The sequence below is a fragment of the Microcebus murinus genome, chromosome 13 (assembly GCF_040939455.1).
Source record: "Microcebus murinus isolate Inina chromosome 13, M.murinus_Inina_mat1.0, whole genome shotgun sequence".
Lineage (NCBI taxonomy): Eukaryota > Metazoa > Chordata > Mammalia > Primates > Cheirogaleidae > Microcebus > Microcebus murinus.
In genome coordinates, this window is record NC_134116.1 from 47228850 (window position 1) to 47252991 (window position 24142).

The following is a 24142-nucleotide window of genomic DNA, read 5'->3' on the forward strand; positions in this document are numbered from 1 at the left end:
ATGTTAATTGGTGGGGTGTGCCATATAGTCATTTTCATTCAAAAACAAACAAATTTTGGTAGTCAGGGTGGAGAGGGATGCAAAAGAAATCATCCTTTAAGTTTAGTATGCTGTAATAAGTACAAAGGGTGAGCTCTTCCGTTGTTCTTGGAACAAATAAACACATAATTATTTAAGTATTAATAATATAAGAAATTGAAAATAGTCAGAATATCTAAAGAATGGAGCAGAGCACATAATTATTTAAGTATTAATAATATAAGAAATTGAAAATAGTCAGAATATCTAAAGAATGGAGCAGATTAAATAATTTGCATTTGACTCATATGTTAAATATTATCAACCTATGAAATTCTAAATTCTAGATGAATAATTAAAGGTATTTTAAATTGTTTTATTGTTTATATTTTAATATCAGATAATATTGCATTAAAGAAAGTAAATTTCCAACTTTCTGTGTGATCCTCATTTGAATGTGGGTGTGCGAATGACATTAATGAGAATAAATATACACTTACATATTGATTAAGTGAATATTTGGAAGATGACTATAAATTTTACTTTCATATTATTTTTCTGTATTTTTAAAGTATGAATATGTATTCCTATCCTAATAAAATATATGATATTAGGTGACTAGTAAATTTTTCTTTGAATGTTTAAAAATACACGAGCCCTCATGACTCAATCACCTTTTAAAGTCCCCATCTGCTAATACTATACCATTAGGGAATAAGTTTCAACATGAGTTTTGGAGAGGACAAACATCAAACCATAGCATATGGGTAATATAAGCAGAGAGAGTGAAACACTAATAAAAAATCAAAAGGGCAATGCTAAAAATAAAAAATGCTATAAAATAAATGAAGAATGGTTTTGATGGCTTCAGCAGTAGACTGAACCCATTCAAAAGTAAAGTGTCAAAAACCTTGAAGATATGCCAATACTAATTTACCAATCTGAAATGCAAAAGAAAAGAAATTTTAAAAATGAAACAATAGAAAAGTAAATGCAAACATTGTGCAAAAATTATAAAAATGGGTATATCATATGCATAAGGGAAATATCAGAAGGAGAAGAAAGTGAATAAGGAGTAGAACTATTTGAAGTAATAGCTGAATATCTCCCAAAACTGAGGACAGAGACCAAACCACCTAGCTCAAAATCTCAGAAAATATCAAGCTGATGAATATCAAAAACTCCACACTTAGGTATGGAGAACATTCAAACAGCAGAAACCAAAGAAGAGATAGTATCTAGATAGAGATTGGGAAATGAGGGGCAACATACCTATATAGAAATGAGGATATGAATTACATTCAACTTTTCATCAGAAACTATGCAAGCAATAAGAGAGTGGAGCACATATTTAAAATCTCAAAAGAAACAAATAAAAACACTATCAATAAAATAGTGAAGAAGGACAAATTGGAAGACTGACACTATCCAGCTTAAAAACATATGGAGCTCCAGTTATCAAGACAGTATGATATTGGCGAAAAACTAGGTAAGTATACCAATGGAACAGAATAAATAGCCTAGAAATAGACCCATACAAATATAGTCACCTGATCTACTATGCAAATGACACTGTTAAGAAAATAAAAAGACAAGCCACAGACTGGGAGAAAATTTTTTACAAAACAAATCTGATTAAGAATTTGTATTTACGAAATTGTCCATTTCCTCCACATTTTCCAATGTGTGTGCATAGAGGTTTTTGTAGTATTCATAAATTATATCTTAGAAATGCACAGCCTCCCTAGGCTCAACCAGGAAGAAGTAGAATTTCTGAACAGACCAATATCAAGTACTGAAATTGAAACAGCAATAAAAAACCTTCCTAAAAAGAAAAGTCCTGGACCAGATGGTTTCGCACCTGAATTTTACCACACCTATAAAGAAGAATTTCTACCTATCTTGCAGAAATTATTCCAGAACATACAGAAGGATGGAATCCTCCCCAAAACATTTTATGAAGTGAACATAACCCTGATACCAAAACCAGGAAAGGCTGCAACAAAAAAAGAAAACTACAGACCAATATCCCTTATGAATATGGATGCAAAAATTCTCAACAAAATCGTAGCCAATTGAATCCAGGCGCTTGCCTAGAAAATAATCCATCACAACCAAGGGGGCTTCATCCCAGGGATGCAGGGATGGTTCAGCATATGCAAATCTAAAAATGTAATTCATCATATAAACAGAAGCAAAAACAAAGACCATATGATCCTCTCAATAGATGCAGAAAAAGCACTTGACAAAATTCAATATACTTTTATGATAAGAACACTCAACAAAATAGGCATAGACAGGGCTTACCTAAAAATGATACAAGCCATATATGACAAACCCACAACCAATATCATACTGAATGGGGAAAAATTGAAAGCATTCCCACTTAGAACTGGAACAAGGAAAGGTTGCCCACTATCTCCACTTCTATTCAACATAGTGCCGGAAGTCCTTGCTACAGCAATCAGACAAGAGAGAGGAATTAATGGCATCCAAATGGGAGCAGAGGAGATAAAACTCTCACTCTTTGCTGATAACATGATATTATACCTAGAAAATCCCAAGGACTCAACCAGGAGACTCCTTGAACTGATAAATAAATTAGGTAAAGTCTCAGGATACAAAATAAATACACAGAAATCAGAGGCACTCATATACGCCAAAAGCAGTAAAAGTGAGAACCAAATCAAAGACTCAATTCCCTTCAAAATAGCAACAAAGAAAATAAAGTACCTAGGAATATATTTAACTAAGGAGGTAAAAGACCTCTATAGGGTGAACTATGAAACACCGAAGAAAGAAATAGCAGAGGATGTAAACAGGTGGAAGAATATACCATGCTCATGGGTTGGCAGAATCTACATTGTTAAAATGTCTATACTACCCAAAGTGACATACAGAGTCAATGCAATCCCTATTAAAATACCATCATCATTTTTCATAGATATAGAAAAAATAGTTTTATGCTTTGTATGCAACCAGAGAAGACCCTGTATGCCAAAATCAATCCTAGGCAATAAAAACAAAATAGGAGGTATCAATTTACCAGACTTCAAACTATACTACAAGGCTGTAGTCATTAAAACAGCTTGGGAATGGCACAAGAACAGGTACATTGATCAGTGGAACAGAATAGGGAACCCAGATATAAAACCATCCTCATATAGCCAACTAATCTTTGACAAAGTAGACAAAAACATACACTAGGGAAAAGAATCCTTATTCAATAAATGGTGCTGGGAAAACTGGATAGCCACATGTAGAAGACGGAAACAGAACCCATACCTTTCACCTCTCACAAAAATCAACTTATGCTGGGTAACAGACTTGAACATTAGGTGTGAAGCTATTAGAATTCTAGAGGGAAACATTGAAAATACTCTTCTAGACATTGGCCTAGGCAAATAATTTATGAAGAAGACCCCAAAGGCAATCACAGCAGTAACAAAAATAAATAAATGGGACATGATCAAATTAAAAAGCTTCTGCACAGCCAAAGAAACTGTCAAGAGAGCACATAGACAACTCACAGAATGGGAGAAAATTTTTGCAAGCTACACATCTAATAAAGGGCTCATAACTAGAATCTATTTAGAACTCAGGAAAATCGGCAAGAAAAAATCAAACAAACCTATCAAATAATGGGCAAAGGACATGAACAGAAACTTCTCTAAAGAAGACAGAATAATAGCCAACAAACATATGAAAAAATGCTCAACATCTCTAATCATCAGGGAAATGCAAATCAAAACCACAATGAGATATCACTTAACTCCAGTGAGAATGGCCTTTATCAAAAAGTCCCCAAACAATAAATGTTGGTGTGGATGCGGAGAGAGAGGAACACTCCTACACTGCTGGTGGGACTGCCAACTAGTTCAACCTCTGTGGAAAACAATATGGAGATACCTTAAAGAGATGCAAATATATCTAACATTCGATCCAATAATTCCACTACTGGGCATCTACCTAAAAGATCAAAAGTCACTTTATGAAAAAGACACCTGCACTCAAATGTTTATAGCAGCACAATTCACAATTCCAAAGTTGTGGAAACAACCCAAATACCCATCAACACATGCATGGATTAATTAAATGTGGTATATGTATACCATGGAGTGCTATTCAGCTTTAAGAAACAATGGTGATATAGCACCTCTTGTATATTCCTGGATAGAGCTGGAACCTATTCTACTAAGTGAAGTATCTCAAGAATGGAAAAACAAGCACACATGTACTCACCAGCAAATTGATATTAATGGATCAATACCTAAGTGGACATATAGGAAAAACATTTATTGGGTGTTGGGCAGGTGGGAGGTGGGAGGAGTGGATGGGTATATACAAAAACAATGAATGAGATGTGCAATGTTTACGGGATAGTCACGCTTGAAGCTCTGACTCAAGGGGGAGTGGCGGGACGGGCAATATACGTAACCTTAACATATGTACCCCCATAATACACTGAAATAAAAAAATAAATAAAATAATTTGTATTCAAAGTATACTTAATAACCCTTAAAACTGACTAATAAAAATGCAAACAATTTAATCAAAAATGGGCAAAGGATTTGAATACTTTATCTAAAATTTACACAGATGGAAAATAAGCATATAAAGATCCTCAACATCATATGTCATTAGGGGATTGTAAATTATCATGACAATGAGATACCATTAACCTACCTATTAGAATGGCAACAATCCAAAAACTTTTTACAAAAATGCTGTAAGGAATGCGGAGCAATAGGAATACTTATATGTTCCTGGTGGAAATGCAAAGTGGTATCATCCCTTGAGAAGACATTCTGGAAGTTTCTTATATAGCTAAACATAGTTTTTCAATATGAATCATTGATCATTCACCTTGGAATTGATCCAAATGAAATGAAAACATATGTCCATACAAAAACTACATGCAAATATTCATAGCAGCTTTATTCATAATTGCCTGAAAGTGGGAGCAACCAAGAATTACTTCAAAAGGTGAATGGATAAACAAATGTTTTTTATAATGAAATATTACTCAGTAATAAAAAGAAATTATAAAATCATTAACAACATGGAAAAACCTTAAATGGACATTGCTCAGTGAAGAAAACAAGTTTGAAAGGGATACTACTGTACAATTCCAACTATACAACATTCAGAAAAAGACAAAACTATAGAAACAGAAAATGATCAGTTGTTACCAGGTGTTAGAGGGAGGCAGGGATGAGTAAATGTAGAAAAGGGATGTTTAGGGCAGTGAAATTATTCTGTATGATAGCATAATAGTGACTATATGACATTACAGATATGTCAAAACTCATAGAATTGTATAACCAAAATCCTTAACTCTAATGTAAAACTATGAATTTCAGTTAATAATAATCTACCAATATTGGCTCATCTATTTTAGCAAAATATTACAATAATACAAAATGTTAATAATAGGAAAATGTGATTAGGAAGAAGTGGAGATATATAAGAGATCTGTACCAAATCTTCAATTTTCCATTAACCTGAAACTGCTTTAAAAAATAAAGTTTAATAATTCTTTTTAAAAAAGTCCTACAATAAGGGTAGTACAAATGTGTTTAAAAAGATAATCCAGGAAAAACAGCAGTTAGTACCTCTTTTGTAAGATGTGTCAATGAGTCTCAAAATGTGACAGACTCATTTAGAAATATATCTCAATGTCTGAGATGACATAGAGAATCCAAAATTCACTGTGCCTGCCCCAGGTGAGTATTTAGGTGAGATAAGCAATTTTATTCCAAACTAGTTGAAATTGAGGTTCAATAAAACGTCAATGTAAATGTTAATTGTGAGGAACATGCTGAATATGTGAAATACATTGGCTTCAAATAAATCCTAAATCTATTTATAAGGGTTCCAAATTTCACCCTCCAAATTTGGGGTTGGTGATGGAGCACCTTTTTATTAAGGGCAAATCTGTGTATGACCTATGTGAGTAGGAACAAGATTTCTTCATGGGAGAATGCTTTCCAATTCTTAGCATTGCTCAGTATAGCAGATTCTAAAATGAGTGAAAATGTCTAGTACTCGAGGAAAAAGCAATATTTTACTGGAATTCTGTTAAGTAACAGTGAAATACAATGCTGATGAAATGAGATTAGATATGGAATTGCCTACCCCTTATACGTAAGAGCATAATATGAGAGTGGGCTCGGATTCACCTTAGAAAAATCCTCTTTCATTGGCTCCACTTGTATTTCTACTCTTTCATGAGTTGTGCTGTTTATATCCCTTCAAGATAAGTGGTAGAACCACAGTTGTTTCTCTTCTTCACTTGCTTCTCTTGAGAACTTGGCACAAAATTTTGGTAGTATAAATAGGAGGGGGGGGGGAAACCCTCTTAGACTTATCCCAATAGATATGACATACCCTTTTTGTTTTTCTTGCCACTACCTGCCAAACTTTATCTTGTCTTTATTTTTTTTTTGAACCTGTTCTTAAGTAAAAGAAAAATCACGTGTACAGAAACACCAACAAAGTTCTAAAACTTGGCAAACAAATAATGTAGGTATAGACTAATGGATGGTGGCAAATTTCTCCCAGAGTTACACAGAGATAATGAGCAAGTACTAAGAGAAGCTCAGAGCTTAGATATTTGATTATGTCAGGAAAAATCTAAACGATTTCACAGAAAAGGATGATTTTTAGCTACATCTGGAAGGATGAATAGTTATTTGTTAGACAGAAAAGATGGTAGGGAGGACTTCAGCACAGAGATAATTTTGTTTAAAGATAGGGAATAAGAAAGGAGTGTGGGGAATTCTAAGGTTAGGGTTAGGATTAGGGTTTCATATGCAGATTTGTGGAAAATGAGAGTGGAGAGGAGTGAAGTATGAAGTATTAATAGAAAACAGCCTCCTATGTCATGCTAAGGAAATTAAACTTCCCACAGTGAATGGCTTCCAAATAAAGTGCTAAATGAGGGTAAGGATATTATTAATTTATTTTATAAAATAAAAGGTAAGTTTGAGAATGACCTTGAAACAGTAATGCAGATGTTGGATTCATTCTGGCATAAAGTGATGGCACTAATAACCACAAGCTTTAGCAGTAAAACTGGAAAAAAGAGACTAGAGCTGGCATATGTATTTCTGAGGTGAAATTAACATTGCTATTTATTTAACCACTTCGGTAGGACCATCGACTACAGTCGATAGCCACAGATGAACGTGCACAGCTGAGCGTCGACTTTAGCCGACAGCCGTGATATGACTTTTCTAATTTGTCATTAATCAAAATAAAATTGTGAACATTTAAAAATAACATAATAAAAACATATTATGCATATGTTACCTATTCTGATTTACATTACAAGTAAAACTGCCTGTAAAGTAAAACAAGCTTTCAGTGCTTTAAAGCTTTCCTCATCACACAAGTGCAAAAGGGATTCGTCATCAATGCACAGCACAAACTATCGTAGGGACTATGAGTGCCGGCTGTGGGCAAGGTTTCGCGGCCGGTGAGCAATGTACCAAAGTGGTTAATCTTCATGCTAATTTGACATATGTTTATCTCTTATCAAAATTTTCTGTTTTCCTCTTAAAGGTAAAACTGATACTATGAGAGATAAAAACTTGTAAAAATGCCTATGCATCATAACCATAGGGTTTATATATGAGTTTTCAGCTTCAAGTCTGACATTGATTACACTCTAATGAAATAACTAGGAATCATATGATTTGGCAATGCATATTTTTTATTTACAAAAGTACTTTGAGTTTATTAAATTATTTATTATTAAACCTGCATTAATGAACAATAATGTACATACTAAAATGCATACCTGACACTCCCATCCCACTATCCCCAGAAAAACAAAAGGACTACTGAGGGATTTCTCACAAAAGATCACATTTGTAACCAACACAGTCTCAGAAATAGAACGACACCCTCCACCTCCAATCACTCCCTTTGCGCCCATCCTAATCACTATTCCCCCTTTTCTCCCTTCCCAGGTAGCTACTATCTTAACATTTATAGTAATCACATTGCTGCTTTTCCTTACACTTTTATCACCTATGTTTGACTTTGTATAATATCATTTTGCTTTTTTTTTCTGTTTTAACCTTATGTAAATGGAATTATACATTTTATATTTTTGTGGTGTGTTGGTTTCCTTTGTGTAATATCATCTTCGCAAGGTTCATATTGCGGTGGTACATATTTGTACCAAATATGGACAAAGACATCATCATATCCTTTATGATTATAGATGCACAATTTTTAAGCACAATTTTAGAAAATTGAACCCAATAATAAACAACAAGAATAATATACCACAACCAAGTGGAGTTTATCCCAGGAATTAGGGTTAGTTTCTAAAAATCAATTAATACACTTTACTATATTTACAAACTAAAAAAGTAAAATCAACATGATCATTTCAGTCAATGCACAAAAAGCAATTGAGGAGATAGCAATTTTGGTTATTTTATTTTTGAATTCTAGAATTTCATGGCTTCCCTCCCACCCCTACCATGATTTACTTCTCTCTACTAAAATTCTCAATTTTTCTTACTAATTTTTACATCTTTGATTATAGATGATATAATTGATTTGAAATTTGTGATTAATTTAATACTTTAATTCTTTGTGAATTTCCATTAATAGCCTTTTATTTCTATCCTAAGATTTTGTCATCTCTTCATATAAATAAAAAGTTATTTCCTGATTGTGTGCCACATATTTTATTTATAGAATTATTTGTAGAAATATTATTTAGGACTAAGGTCAGGCTAGTGTTCTCTGGAAAGGAATTATCACTACTTCTAGCACACATCTCCTTTTACAAAAAATATTGTCATTTCCTAGAAAATTAGGCATTTTTTAAATGTGACAGGATTTGGAAGTTGAATGAACTGCCAACCTCTCTCTCAACAGTGGCCAAAAAAATAGCTCTAAACATAATTTACTTTCAGTATTTCAGGGTGCAATCTCTAAACCAGTCACTGTAGTTTGACAAATACTTTGTTCTGTTTGGCCAATATTGAGTCAAATACTTGAGCCTGGATGCAAAGAATATTTACCCAATCTTTAAGAATATGAGAGTTAGTTATCCTGAGGAAAACTGTGGTACACCAGGAAGGAATAATTGGATACTAGATGTAAAAACAAAAGAAGGTGACTAACATGTATGATTTTCATTAGGTACTGATTAATAGATTTATGCTCTATTTTTTGGCTTTTTGTCTAGCCAATTTCCCTGCCATTTTCCCACTTGTACCTCATGCCTTTTTCAATGCATAATTTATCTTCCACCTCACCAACTATGCTGTTTCAAATCCACTTGCCTTTATATCTTCTCTCCCCTCTAGCTCCTATATCCTTTTTCTTCTTCCATCTGAAAAGATCATACTGGTCCTTCAGACTTCTTCAAAATAATCTTCATTGTGATATCTCATTTATTACATAAGAAGACTCAAGAATATGTTCTTATATTATAATTCTCATGTTATGTAACTTATCACATGTAATTTAGTTGCTTGCCACTCTTCCTACTCTATTTTATCTTTTTGACTGCAAGTTGTCATGTCTTTTTTTCTTCAAAATTTATGAGTGTCAAGCACATTATAGATTCTAAATAAATAGTTCTTGAATAAATAAATGTTGAACATCCTGGATGGAGAATTGTGGAAACATTTGACTTAAATGATGTCAAAATATAAGCTAAAATATATATATTTAAAATTATGTTTCTTATAAAATTCATTCTTCAGAACATAAAAATCAAAAGAAGAAAACTGACAATAGAGGAGATTGCAAATGGATATTTTTCAACTTATTCATGTGGAGAGACATGAAAAGCTTATTTTAAAGAAGAAAAAGGAAATGAATATGGAAACTGATATAAGAATGTGAGATTATGTGGTTCTGAAGAGAGTCAGAAGATCAGAACATAACTTCCAATATCCTAGTGGGGCCTGCATGTTTTTCTTCCCTTGGATTTTATAAGATACTTTATTGAGTGACAGTAAACTTTGTCTTTGTTCAAATATATCGATTAAGTTTGTATTGCATGAAACTAAAAAAAATTAACTTGGATCATATGTGGTATGTTCCATCTTTCTAACTAGGCTCAACTCACTTCCTTGTGTATTTCACTCACATTTTTCCCTAGACCATACCTAAGAGCAATATGAATTTTTATCTGATATTTTTATTTGAAAAAATTTTATGATAACTTTGGACACTCATTTAAATATATCTGAGATTTAATAAGAAATTCTTTCTAATAGAATAAGCTAGGTAACTTCGAGTGTCTTAATGAGGAAAAACTGAATTATTACTTTATTTGGACACAGTCCCAATGTTATTCTGGTAAAGTTTAATTCGATAGTATGTTCTGAATAATTTTCTCATTTGAAGCCTTGTTACTTTGAACAGCGTTCTCAGAATGTGGTGCACAAATCAATTGGATTAGGACCACATTATAGGATGGTATTACAAAATGCAATTCCCTTGTCTGATCACAGTTACTAGACAGAAGCTTTAAATATGGGACCTGAGTCTGTGTACTTCTAACAAGTGTCACAGGAGATTTTTGTACATTTTCACCATAGAAAATATCTGAGGAAATAATGTTAATTAATACTTAATTTAGTATCTCACTTCAAATATCCATGTATTCTGTTCTTTTATTAATATTTACTTTAAAGTATATGCACTATTTTTAAAATGTTTTCCTTTTCTAGCAATAAGTTTTTGAGAAGTGATATCAGTGTTATAACACAGTCAAATAGATATGTATTTCTGAGAAAGGAGATATATGTGTCTTCCTCAAAACTGCTCTAGTATCCAGTACAAATTTTATGCGAATAACTTGTTCCTTGTTTTTTTAGAAAGGTGTTTTAGATATGCCCTTAATATTCAGTAGGGTTTCCTTATGACTATTTATTTAGATGTGCTTCTCTGTTCAGTTGGTTTCCCATTTGCGTCAGATTCACATGGAGTGCTTTATAAGAAAGCATGTTTTATTGTGTCTCATGAATAAAAACCTTTTGGAGTGATGTCTTGACTTATTTTAAACAACCTAGATAGTTTATACATTTATACGTGCTAGAGTTTAAAAATCTGTAACCTAAAACATATATCTGCAAAGTAACTTATTATTTTCAATGTTTACATATTAAAATTTTTCCATTTTCAATGAGTGATATTTATTATACTAATTTTATTTGAGTGCAAGTTGAATTGGTAGAACAGCATTCATTTGAGGAAATTAAATCAAGTATTTGGTCTAAAGACGGCCAAAAATAAAGTGAATTAATTTAATAAAGTACAACACAGCAGATAACTTCATTAGAGATAATTCTTAGACTTAAATAAGCCCTATAAAGTTTTATCAAATAAGCAGTACTCTCCAATGCACTTGACCTTTAATAATCAAACTCTTCTTATATCCAGTAAAATCTCCCAGAGGCTGAGTTTTATTTTCCCTAACAAAGAAAAATGCCCACTTTATTCAAAGCAAATAAAATTGAATAGATCTTAAAACCACTGTATCCCATGAACAATCTTAACTAAAAGGGAATAATACTATAATGAATTTTCAAGAGAATAGGGACGATTTCCACATTTTGCAACAGGTGAACTAGAAATAGTCATGTTAGCAGTCTCCCAGACCTGAAACATAGCTCATTATACACACCTGCCAACAGCTACATTAAACATTAATAACAGTAGAATACACCTTACCCTCACAGGTGATAACTGAGGACATTTTAGCATTTTCCTTTTTCAGTGGTTTTCTGTGATTTTTGTCTTACTCACTAAGTAAGTTGCTACTCTTCAACCTTCAAAACAGTATTATTACTGAAAATGGAAAATAATTTTACCATCCTTTCAAATATACATTTTTAAAAATTAAAACATTATAAGTCATTACATATATGTAATTTTCATTTTAATTTTGTTTTAAGTCTTAAAGACAACTCATGTTGATGAATTGTAATAGAAAAATCTAGAAGGGTGCTTTCTTTCTTAATTTTTAAAAAATAAACGTTTTTATTCCTGAAAAAATATCTAGAATGTTAGAGCATTAAGTTAAAAAAAAAAAAAAAGCAACAGTGGATATGAGCCAAATTCCAAATATACCCTTCCTCTCCCAATCAAATAAATATTATGCAAAAATTTAACAATTGAATGTTAATAATAACTCTGCCTTTTTGGGTTCAATTCATATGCACCTCACACTCTGACACAGTATTCATTGCCCTGAAAAGGAATCAGAAAAGAGCCAGCAAGCCAAACAGAGAAGGGCCAAGAAATCACTTCTCTTACAAAAAAAAAAAAAGAACATGAAAAAGTGTGTAGAAGAGATACCTCGGCCTCCTCATATTTCTTTTCATTGTATAATGGCTCTGTTGTAAAAGAACAGAATGCTAAGAACCTAGTGCTGAATTTTAATAAGAACCTCGTGGTTAAACATACTTAAATCTTTCTGCACAAGGGTAAAGAACGCCAAATGTTCTCATTGTGGTGTTGAAACACAATTCTAATTTTCATGAATTCAAGACAAATTTCTTCTGAAAAGTACAATCACAGATGATTTTCCTCATCCCACTCAGATGTTAGAATCAAATACGATTCAGAATACAGTCATCTATTAAGAACACATTATTTTCTTTTTCCTAAGCTAGTTGCTTATGGACAATAATTCTCTTTGTCTTTCCAAAAATTTGTAAACTAAGGTTTGATGCCTCTCACAGAATGTGATAGAATATTTTCTAGAATTAGGAAACATAACAGCCACATGTTTTTAAGGGCAAATGGAATATTATCTCCTATCTTCCCATGCTGTCTACTTTGAAAAAGTAGATCCCTTTTTGTGACATAATGACTTTGCATTCTGGTAATTGATAGATTAGAGTAGATTTTTTTTTTTTTAGTAGCTAGTACTTATCACCCTTAAATATTCCTAATTGAATGATAGCTATATATATTATCTATGATTTCACACTGAATCACACAGGAGCAAAGTCAGCAGACTACAGCCTGTGAGCCAGATCTCATTGGTGCCTGTTCACATCCACGATTTCTTGGGTGGAACATGGCTGTACCCATATGCTTGTGTACTATCCATGGCTGTTTTATCTCTACAAACAGCAGATTTAAGTAGTTGTGACAAAAATCATCTGGCCTGAAAATAAATCTAAACTATTTACTACCTGGCTCTTTGCAGAAAGTTTCTCAATCCCTGATAGAGAATATTTTCTACCAGTGACATGGTACTTTTAAAAGTACCATCATATCAGTTAAGTGTAGTTCTCTAAAACATATAATATGTGTGGACAAGTTTGAGATCATTGGACCAAAATCAAAAGAACCTACTCTATTTTTGTTATTTCTTTTAGTCATAATAAAACACTTTCACACAGGAAATTTACAGCTTAAGTTACCTTATCTGAATTTTCTTTTCTTTTCTTTTTTTTTCTTTCTTTTTTTTTTTTTTTTTTTTTTTTTTTGAGACAGAGTCTCACTTTCTTGCCTGGGTTAGAGTGCTATGGTGTCAGCCTAGCTCATGGCAACCTCAAACTCCTGGGCTTAAGCCATCCTCCTGCATCAGCCTCCCGAGTAGCTGGGACTACAGGCATGCACCACCATGCCCGGCTAATTTTATATATATATATATATATTCTTTTTAGTTGTCCAGCTAATTTCTTTCTATATTTTTGGTAGAGTCAGGGTCTCGCTCTTTCTCAGGGCTGGTCTTGAACTCTTGAGCTCAAACAATCCACCGGCTTCCGGCTTCCAGAGTGCTAGGATTACAGACATGAGCCACCATGCCCGGCCTATATGAACTTTCTTAAAGCCTTAGCAGTAGCTGTATGTATGAAATGCTTCATGGAAATGTAACATATAAAAGTAGAGCTTCTTTTACTGAAGAGGCAATAGGAGCCTAAACCCAGACCACTTGGCTACTCCATTACTACTGTGTAACTCTTGAGTGGACATATAGAACATCCACACAGCTAACTACCTATTCTAGTCTACTTAAGTGTCCCATAAGCATTTCAAATTCTACAACTGACTTGTTTCCCCAATGATGTCTCTTCTTCATCTACACTCTAGTTCTGCAAGTGGCACCACCATCTACCATAATATTGCTTACATTACAATATTTATTGTCATTCTTGACTTTTGCCTACCTTACACTCTCTCTATGCATATATTTGTTATAAAAATGCTCTGTCAATTATAAATCCTTAAAATTTCTCCAGTACTATCATTTTATCTAATTCTTCTGACATGGGCCTGGAAGCCTTCATCATCTCATGTTTGGGTATCTGCAAAGCCTCTGAAATGATCTTGCTGCCTTCAGTTTTGCCTTGATTCATCTTTTAACTCAGGGGTCCTCAAACTGCGGCCCGCAGGCCACATGTGGCCCCCTGGGGACATTTATCCGGCTCGCTGGGTGTTTTTGCTGCTGCTGCCTGTCCTGCTTAGCAGCTGACTCGTCCGGGGCCCACAGTGCGCGTGTGTGGAATGTGCGCCGCACTCTCCAACAGCCCTCTAATGGTCTGAGGGACAGTGAACTGGCCCCTTGTTTAAAAAGTTTGAGGACCCCTGTTTTAACTGATGCAAAAGTTGAACTTTTAAAATGAAAATGATCATGCCAATATCTTATGTACATTAGTGCAATGCTTTTCCCTTGCATTTAAGATAAAATATGATATATAAGGCCTGTCAGTATTTTGTTTCTGCATTTTTCTCCAGCCTTATTTCTTGTTACTCTTTTCTTTCCAGGCTTAGGCTCATTTTATATACATGGAACAATAAGATCATATGTTGAAAAGACCCTAAAAAACTTAACCACCAAAATCTGTGATAACTGAATCCAATATGACAATTTCAGTTATTTTCACAAGCCTCACCTGGAAGTTCTCATATATATTGCTCAATAAATATATTTTGTTTTATATTTTTAATAGCATATTGAATTATGCCAACAATTATAAAGGTGATAGAATCCCTTTTTTCTGTGAAACAACTAATTAGATAATTAGATTTTAAGAATTAAAGATTAGGAAAGAAAGATAGCAAAGAGGTTTAAATATATATATAACATATTATATATAAAACATATACATATATTATATATAAAGGAATGATAATCATGATAACCTTAGCTGATAGAGAATTTATGAGTAGCAATTAATTGGAGGTGAAAAAGAGATGAAACTTTTAAGATATACAGTAGAATTGATTCATAGCATCATAGAGTGTTAAAATTATAAAGGGTCTCATTGGTAATCCAGTTTAATTTCATTTTTACGGGACCCCAAAAAGGGATTTGACTAAGGGCTCATTGTTCCTAGCACATTACTCGTGTCTCAAGTTCTCAGTGTTTTTGTCAAAAGTCAATAGCTAGGTACACTTAGAAATTCTGGGTAAAAGTTGAAACTAAAGAGAAGTGTTGTAACAGTCTTCTAAGAATTTGAAGCTGTGAAAAATTGATAACAGTCTGCATTAAGTAAATAGACAAAGAAAGATTTTTGGAAAAATACACTGTTCTTTGAATTTCTTGAGGTCAAAGTTTATTTCTGATCACTACTTGCTATTGACTGACTCGCATACTGACTGAAGGAAAGCACAAGAAGAATCAAAAATAAAAAAACAAATCAAGGCTTGTGTAGAGTATAGAAGTGGACAAAAGAGAGCGTGATAAGTGAAGGTTCATTAACAATGTCAATGTTGCCGAGGACAAAGTGAAAAGGAATGAAAAGATGTTGCGGAATTTTCTGATTAGCGAATTAATCATGAAGTTATTATTCATAAAAAAAATTACTAATGAGAAGGAAAACTAATGGCAATATTAGTCTGCTCATGTCAAACAAAGATCTCTTAGAAAAACTTTCTGCTTGAAAACAGTGCCAGAACTTCAGCCTATAAGAGTAAAAACAGGCAACTTATAGCTAAGTGAATTGAACATGGGCAATGTGTCTTGCCTAAGTTTTTATTCTTATTAAGATTATCTCTCATGTTGCTCATTAAATATTTTCATTCATGCATTTTACTAATATTATTAGAATGTAATATAGATTTAAGGGGAGGGAACATCTTTTTTAAAAAGTAATTGTATTCCTAAGTTTCAGCACCGAGTGAGAATATTTTTGAAGAATCAGCTCCTTGAGAATAGAGAATGTGTTGTAAAACAGTGCCTAGAACAAATTAACTTAATAAATAAATAAATATTGACCAAAAGAATAAATAACATGATACAAGCCCCCCTCCCCTCCAAAAACTGCTACTGTATTTCTAGGCACAAGCTTTTAAAAAAATTAACCAAATCAAGAAGTTGTAAACAGCCATTTTAATCTTTTCATAATTATTGTGAAATTTTTTTTAATTATGTTTTTAAAGCTTTACTAAGTTGGAAATTATATTCGTATTTAAATCTGGGTTATGAGAATTGTAAGGGCAAGTACTTAAACATAACTCAGTGTGAAATCCCAGGAAGCTAAATCCTAGAGGAGGTTAACATAATATTGAATAAAATATAGAATAATCAAATGGCTATAGTGATCTTAAGAATCACTATACCCAACTCATAAAACAATGGTTGCTAAAAAAAATCCAGCAATTGTCATTACCTATGTTTTATTGGGCAACTGTAGCATTGTGCCTATAGCTCATAGTGCTCTTTGTCAGAGAAGGAATAGTACGCTCCTTTTGTAATCAAATGTCACTTAAATCAAAGTTAAAAATTAAACCTGAGGTACATAGAAGACAAATATTATTACTATATAATTATAAAATGTTCATCTAACAGTGGAAATAAGAGTTATAAAACATTTGGTGAACAGGGAAATGCTATCCAATATTTATTACTGCAAATTATCATGATATACTAACAAATATTATTTTTAGATAGTAAGCAACAATAAAATAAATCTCTGTATATGATGTTTTCTCAATAAAGCTGTAATTCTACTACTAAATACAAAATATGCACTGCAGAATACACTGGAAATAAATTAATGGTATTTGTATTGCAGGATACATGATTGCATCCATTTCAAATCCCTGTGTATCACTTTTTACTATGCCATGGAGCTGAGAGGCAAATTATTTGGCTGAACAAAAAGGGGCAAGCATGAAGCAACAGCTTAACTGTAAAACAGTTGGCAGCAAAATGCAGTTCGACAATTTGTTATAGTCAGATCATTAGGTTAATATGAAGTTGTGTGAGGAGGATGGCTGAGGGAGGTTTATATGTCTAGAAATATTAAAAAGCAATTTGCACCAGGAACACATCCTCACCCTGGACTGCCTTTGAACATGTTTACAATCCGCTAAGAAAATCTGATGTACATTTTATTTCAGAATTGAGTAGAACAGGTGTTAGTGCAGTCAAGAGTGGAAAGACTGAAGGCTTGTTAAACTTCAGTAGAATATATCAGTCAGCCTTTTAAATATTGATGTGAACTCATGTAATATTTTCCTACTTTTTTCAGGCAAAATATCTCATTAGCTTTTGAATTCCAAAAAAAGAAGATGTTTATTTTTCCTTCAGCATATTTTTATGGCTCTTCTTTTTTCTTCTCACATTTTTTAAGAATGGCTTAGAAATCATCAGAATTAAATATAACTCATTTATTTTATTATATTTCTGACAAAGATTAGGTTTATTGACCAAATTTATTGCCCAGAATGAATATATGATACATGAGTTTGCCTCTAAAAAGTACTATGTAGATATATAATATGATAAACAAATAAATATATAAAAGCTATATACTTATACAGAGCTGAATAGAGCATATGATTTTGGTCTTATTTTCAGAAATCCCATTAAATGATTTTATATTTGTATAATAATACCTCCCTGTTGGTCTTGCATTTTTCTCACATGACTATCCTTTCTGCTCTAGATTTAGTCATCTTGGTTCATCCCATTTTTTCTGCTTTGATCCTGTATCCTGTGTTAGGTTCAATCTCCCTCTGTCACCTTTTATCCAGATTTCTTAAAAGGGAATGGAAACTTGTTCTCTCTCTCTCTATTTATTTAAGATGAAGTCTTGCTCTGTCATCTGGGCTAGAGTTTCATGGCCTCAGCCTAGCTCACAGCAACCTCCAACTCCTGGGCTCCAGCGTTTCTCCTGCCTCAGTCTCCTGAGTAGCTGGGATTACAGGCTTGCACCACCATACCTGGCTACTTTTTCTATTTTTAGTAGAGACGGGGTCTCACTCCTATTGGTCTTGGACTCCTGATCTCAAGTGATCCTCCTGCCTCAGCCTCCCAGAGTGCTAGGATTACAGGCATGAGTCACTGCCCCCAGCTGCTCTCTCTCTTCTTTACTTCCTAGTAACTCATCTGACAACAAAATGGGTTTGCATCAAGATGTTTGTCAATAACATCCTAAAATTATAAAAACCATATTACTTGTCAGATTTTTTTTATTTCTTGTGTCTTCTGCTGTACTAGTGGATGTTCACTTCATAAAATCTCTACTCCCATAACTACTATGATACCACACTATCCTCCCTTTCCTTAGACTTCTTTGATTAATTCATTACTTAGAATGTTTATAGCAGCACAATTCAAAATTGCAAAGATATGGAATCAAACCAAGTGCCCATCAGTACATGAGTGGATAAATAAAATGTGGTATATGTATATCATGTAGTTCGACTCAGCTACAAAAATCAATGGTGATCTAGCACCTCTTGTGCCCTCCACCTGGATAGAGCTGGAGGCCATTCTAGTAAGTGAAGTATCACAGAATGGAAAAACAAGCACCACATTTACTCACCATCAAATTGGTATTAACTGATCAACACTTAAATGCACAGATAATAGTAATGTTCATTGGGTGTTGGGCAGGTGGGAATGGGGGGAGGAGATGGTTATATTCACACCTAATGGATGTGGTGTGCACCATCAAGGGATGGGCACGCTTGAAGCTCTGACTTGGGTGGGGCAAAGGCAATATATGTAACCTAAACATTTGTACCCCTGTAAGATGCTGAAATAAAAAAAAAATAAAATAAATTGTTTAATTTTCAGGCAACATTTTGTTCTTTAATGACCCACCAAATAATGTTTTTACTTAGAATTTTATTTTTAGCTCACTATTGCTATTTTTTTAATTTCAGCATGTTATGGAGGTACAAACGTTAAGGTTACATACATTGCCCTTGTGTCCCCTATCCCCTCGAGTCAGAGCTTCCATCCCCCAGACGGTGTGCATCACACTCACTATGTATGTATATAACCATCCCCTCCACCCCCTGAACCTGCCCAACACCTGATAAATGATTTTTTTAAAACATTTTGGCTACATTTTATATCTTTGCCTCTCCCTAGCAAGGGTTAGAGGTATGCCCTTCCCTTCCACAATGCTCACCACATCCCTCAGATATGGGACTATCTCCCCACCTCCGAATCCCTGGTGAACACCACCACCATTTGAGCACCATAGTGCTAATCAGTCAGTACCAATTTGATGGGGAGTACATGTGAAGCCCATTCTTCTGATCTTGTGTCACCTCACTTTGGAAAATGGGCTTAAGCTTAATCCAGGATAATATAAGCAGTGCTAGCTCACTGTAGTTTCTTAGAATTGAGTAACATTCCATTGTGTCCCTCGGGTGTTTCGACCACTACCTGTACCCTACTGATGTCACCGATACCATACTGATGTCCCAATTGAAGGAGTTAAGGCCATGCCACCCCAAAATATGCTGACACTGCATATTATTTTGAACTGAAGTCACTCTTGAGAAACAGCAGATGGAGAAATAGCTCTCTGACCCTCCCTCTTCTATCCATAGTAAGCCATAAAAATTTCTTTGAGAAACATGCATTTCCTGTCCTAAGATGAGGAAAGTAACCCTTATTACCAGAGGCTGGAAATTGATTCTGCAATGAATCTGTACAGCTAAACTTACTAGACTAACTCTTTTCTTTCACTAGCTTTACATCTCCTGGCCCCCACATATCTCTTAGTGACTTCCCCACAATTGCTTCCCCTACCCCAAATGCCTTTGTCTTGTCACTTCTTCACAAATTTATCATTTCTTCATCTAAAATCTATAAAAGCTTTATCCTTTGGCCATTTCTTCAGGTCTTCACTCTCTTGCGAGGATCCCCATGAACATGTTAAAATTAATAAAACTTACCTGCTTTTCTCCCATCAGTCTGACTTGTGTCAATTTGGTTCTTAGACCCAACTAAAAACTAAGATGAATAGAGTTCATGTTTAGCCTCTCCAACACAATTCAGTACTCTGACTCATAACCATTTCCTGAACCACAGGTACATTTATTTTATTAGTTTCTGAATATCTCTGTCAAGATATTTCATGGTCACCATAAAATCAACACACAAAAAATTAATTTTTTATCTTCTGTTTTCAACTTGTCCCACTTTGCATTTTGATTACAGGCACCTCTCTATCAATTCATTTACCCAAGAGAGAAAACTGACACTCATCTCAGACTCTTTCCACTCCTGTATTCACAGAATTAAATCAATTTAAAAAAAACCTTCCAAATTCATAATACCTTTACTTCTCTATCTCCGTCCTAGACCAGGACACTTACTTTTCTTAACTATATCATTGGAAAATTCTCTTAATGTTTTCTTCTCGACTGATAACCAGAGAGACAGATTTTAATTTTATTTTTGTTGTCTGCAGTGTTTTTATCACTTAAATTTTCTTTATAGCTACAGAGTTAACTACCCTAAAAACAAATTAGATTCTAGCACATCCCTGATAAAATTCTGTAATTATTCTTTATCTTGTCTAGTGTAAAATCTCAGTTCCTTAAGCTGACAGAGATGTTCCATTTTTCATTTTGACACCTGCCCACATTGTCATTGTCATCTCAATGCTCTTGGTCTTGAAATCTAATCAACTTCCAACTCACTCCCTATGCTATTTTTTTTAAGTCTCTGAGTCTTTAAGGCTGTTTTCTCACCAACATCTCTCAACTTTATGCAGCTCATACCTGCTCTTCCTATAGTGTCCAAAGGCATGTCATCTCAGAAGTCTGTCTTGACTTTTTCACCATGCCCTGTGTATGACAGTTAAGCACTGTATTATCTTACAGCAGCAGAGGCACCAAGAATGAATTGATTTTTGATGTATCTCTGGGTTCTTATGGAAAATGAAAATGACCAGAACTCTAGGTGCAGAAAGAATCAGTAGCTACAGACAGTTTTGAAAGCTGTCTGAAGTTTTGAAAGCAACAGTGATGTTGCTGTGTGGCTAAATTAGTGCCAATGGACATGACCACTGTATTGCTGGTCCTCTGTCCAGATTACCTTCCACTCTTCTCCTTTGTAACTCTACCGAAGCTAAAGAAAACATTAGCAATATCTTATGAATGAAATAGTGAATGAAAACATTCACCTTTGACTACTATTACCGGTAGTAAAACCAACTTAGTGCCTAATAAAGGGGCTAACTCAGACTTTTGCTAAGGAAAGTGTCAATGCTTCTTACAGCTACTAGACTTCATTCCTAAGTCAGGTATCAATTAACAGACCTTTGTATGCAAAACATTTGGGACAAAGAGCACAGTGTTCAACGTCTTGAGAGAAGAAACATTTTTAATTGGTGTGATGGAAAGTAACTACGATAAAGAAATATTACCTGATAAAGCTAGCTTTTTAAAAATTTAACGTTGATAGAAATGCTAAATGTAAAAAAGAAACATGTATGCTGCACAATGTTCGGTATTTTTCCGTGTAAAATATATGAGTGATTAGTGGATGACAATATTATAGTGATGGAATCCTTCTCCCTGCCTGTAGCAGCTGATATAGAGAACTTGAAACTGTGAAGAGTGGAAGTGAGGCTTAGCATTACTAGCTGTGTTTTGATTCCCGTGGTAATATTCTTTAGATTAAAAGCTTGTGTTTAGCTTTGCACATAGGCTAGAAAAAAAAAAGATGATAATTGGGCTAAAAGAAAGATGATAACTATACCTTTCCCAAAACTAAATACAAAACTAGATACAAAAAGGATACACACAAGTAACAGTTCCATGTTAAAGATTTTGGGGAACATCCTGACCTGCATCCTCCAAACTTAACTGAACTGACCAAGAGCAAAGAAGTTTTACAACCTCCTCAGATCCTCACTGACACTCAGATGTCTGGGATCCTTTAATTATCTCAACAATAACACCCTACCCCACAACTTCCCCTTCCTATGAGATAAAAAGGAGTCTAAAGTTCATATTAACTTAAGATAGTTCTTTAGGACATTAGTCAGATATGTCATTTTGTTGGCTCTCTGAATAAAGGTCACTTTCCTTGCCCCAACACCTTGCCTCTTAACTTATTTGCTGTCCCAGAGTGAATAGTACTAGCTTGACTTCAGTTACAGAACTAGAAACAGCATTCCATTTGGCAGTAAATTTTTCTCTAATCCAAACTGATGAAAATTTCTTTATCAAACAATCTTTTTAAACCAAAGACAAGCTAGTCATTTAATCCACAAGATTTGCTGATTTCTTTAGATAGCATATCATAGGAATTTATGTAGTGGGTAAATACTCCAATATCAAACAAATGTTTTTTTTCCTGTAAGATCTAAAATCTGAGTTTTAAGGTTTTAAATTACTTGTAAATACTATAGGGCTTTTTGTTGTTTGTTCTTTGTTTACTTTTATTTTGCAAAGTGGAAAGGTAAATCTCAAGAGAAGATGGCTCTAAATCAACTATTTATATCCTTATGCAACCAAAATATGATGAAAAGAATAAGAGAGAACCAAAAGACACTGGATATCTTCCTACTCTGTTCTGTTTGAATATTTTTTAAGTTGCATTATCTAGGATTTTATTAAAGTCAAAAGAAAATATTACCATCTATGTTTAGTTTATTAAACATAGATTCAATTACACATCAAGCGCAAGTTTCTTTGAATTTTATTGCTAAAGAGAATCAACAAAACATTTTTATCTTACTACTATGTATTTGAAGAGACTAATTAAATGCTAAGACAAAATTACATGGAGCAAAATGTAAAGATGATATTTTACACTCTTGGAACAAATTAATTTTAGTTATACAGTCAAAGACTAATGAAAATTTAAGCAATGGATTTTACTGACACTGTTTCTGAGATTCAAAGACTCAGACACAATAAATTATTTGTATAAATCACTCCTTATCTGAGGGGTAGAATGCTATGTAAGTATAAAAACCACCTCTAACTTATTTTGATGCAAGAGGTTGATAAATATTATTAACTATTTATTATTTTATTTTATTTTATTTTAGGATTACATGAGTTTTTTTTTTTCAGCATATTATGGGGGTACAAATTTTAAGGTTTCAATAAATGCCCATTTCCCTCCCTCCCCCCACAAGTCTGAGTCTCCAGCATGACCATCTCCCAGATGGTGCACATCTCACTCATTATATATGTATATACCCGTTCCCCTCCCCCCTGCCCAATACCCTATTACTGCAGTACCTATGTGACCACTTAAGTGCTGTTCAGTTAATACCAATTTGCTGGTGAGTATATGTGGTGCTTGTTTTTCCATTCTTGGGAAACTTCACTTAGTAGTATGGGTTCCAGCTCTAACCAGGAAAATATAAGATGTGCTATATCACCATTGTTTCTTAGAGCTGAATAGTACTCCATGGTATACATATACCACATTTTATTAATCCATTCTTGGATTGATGGGCACTTGGGCTGTTTCCACAGCCTTGCAATTATGAATTGTGCTGCTATAAACATTCGAGTGCAGGTGTCTTTTTTGTAGAGTGTCATTGGATCATTTGGATAGATGCCCAGCAATGGGATTGCTGGATCAAATGGTAGATTCACTTGTATCTCTTTAAGGTATCTCCATATTGCTTTCCATAGAGGTTGAACTAATTTGCAGTCCCACCAGCAGTGTAGGAGTATAGAATTTTTTAATTTCCATCTTGATTTCTTCATTTATGAAGTAATCATTTAGTAGGAGGTTGTTTAATTTCCACGTTTTTCTGTAGAAATGTGAATTTCTGTTACGGTTGATTTTTACTTTTATTCCACTGTGATCTGAGAAGATACATGGTATGACTGCTAGTTTTTTAAATTTCTTGAGGTTTACTTTGTGTCCTAGGATATGGTCAATCTTAGAGATGTCCCG